This window comes from Schistocerca americana, chromosome 8 (genome assembly GCF_021461395.2).
Source record: "Schistocerca americana isolate TAMUIC-IGC-003095 chromosome 8, iqSchAmer2.1, whole genome shotgun sequence".
Taxonomy (NCBI): domain Eukaryota; kingdom Metazoa; phylum Arthropoda; class Insecta; order Orthoptera; family Acrididae; genus Schistocerca; species Schistocerca americana.
Genome location: NC_060126.1, coordinates 280,643,247 through 280,644,651, shown reverse-complemented (window position 1 = coordinate 280,644,651; position 1,405 = coordinate 280,643,247). Strand labels below are relative to the sequence as shown.

The 1,405-nt window shown below is 45.3% G+C and overlaps 2 non-coding genes across 2 annotated transcripts; one reads left to right on the top strand and one right to left on the bottom strand.

Annotated features, from left to right (window-relative positions):
• Nucleotides 1-305: 305 nt before the first annotated feature.
• Trnas-cga lies at nucleotides 306-380 on the bottom strand. Its single transcript has one exon. It is a non-coding gene; the product is annotated as a tRNA-Ser (tRNA).
• Nucleotides 381-895: 515 nt separating this feature from the next.
• Nucleotides 896-970, top strand: Trnas-cga. The gene has a single exon. It is a non-coding gene; the product is annotated as a tRNA-Ser (tRNA).
• The last annotated feature ends 435 nt before the right edge of the window (nucleotides 971-1,405 follow it).

Below are 1,405 nucleotides of genomic sequence, written 5' to 3'. Positions count from 1 at the left end.
TTTTTTGGGGTCATTCTTCTGATTCAGAAAGGGTATTTTTGGCACAAAAACGGGCTGTTCGAGCTATATGTGGTGTAAGTTCGAGATCCTCATGTCGATCCCTATTCAATAGTCTGGGAATTCTGACATTGCCCTCACAGTATATATTTTCTTTAATGTCGTTTGTTGTTAGCAATATTAGCTTATTCCCAAGAATTAGCAGCTTTCACTCAGTTAATACTAGGCAGAAGTCAAATCTAGAGTGAGAATTTCACTCTGCAGCGGAGTGTGCGCTGATATGAAACTTCCTGGCAGATTAAAACTGTGTGCTCGGCCGAGACTCGAACTCGGGACCTTTGCCTTTCGCGGGCAAGTGCTCTACCAACTGAGCTACCGAAGCACGACTTACGCCCGGTACCCACAGCTTTACTTCTGCCAGTATCTCGTCTCCTACCTTCCAAACTTTACAGAAGCTCTCCTGCGAACCTTGCAGAACTAGCACACCTGAAAGAAAGGATATGGCGGTGACATGGCTTAGCCACAGCCTGGGGGATGTTTCCAGAATGACATTTTCACTCTGCAGCGGAGTGTGCTCTGATATGATACTTCCTAGCAGATTACAACTGTGTGTCCGACCGAGACTCTAACTCGGGACCTTTGCCTTTCGCGGGCAAGTGCTCTACCAAATGAGCTACCGAAGCACGACTCACACCCGGTACCCACAGCTTTACTTCTGCCAGTATCTCGTCTCCTACCTTCCAAACTTTACAGAAGCTCTCCTGCGAACCTTGCAGAACTAGAACTTTCTTTCAGGAGTGCTAGTTCTGCAAGGTTCGCAGGAGAGCTTCTGTAAAGTTTGGAAGGTAGGAGACGAGATACTGGCAGAAGTAAAGCTGTGGGTACCGGGCGTAAGTCGTGCTTCGGTAGCTCAGTTGGTAGAGCACTTGCCCGCGAAAGGCAAAGGTCCCGAGTTCGAGTCTCGGCCGAGCACACAGTTTTAATCTGCCAGGAAGTTTCATGTCAGCGCACACTCCGCTGCAGAGTGAAATTCTCACTCTAGATTTGACTTCTGCCTAGTATTAACTGAGTGAAAGCTGCTAATTCTTGGGAATAAGCTAATATTGCTAACAACAAACGACATTAAAGAAAATATATACTGTGAGGGCAATGTCAGAATTCCCAGACTATTGAATAGGGATCGACATGAGGATCTCGAACTTACACCACATATAGCTCGAACAGCCCGTTTTTGTGCCAAAAATACCCTTTCTGAATCAGAAGAATGACCCCAAAAAATAATACCATACTACAGAAGCGTATGAAAATATGCGAAGTAGACTACATTTCGTGTTGAACTGTCATTTATTTCAGATACTTTTCTAATGGTACGTAAAGCAGCACTTAGTTTCTGAACGAGATCCTGAAC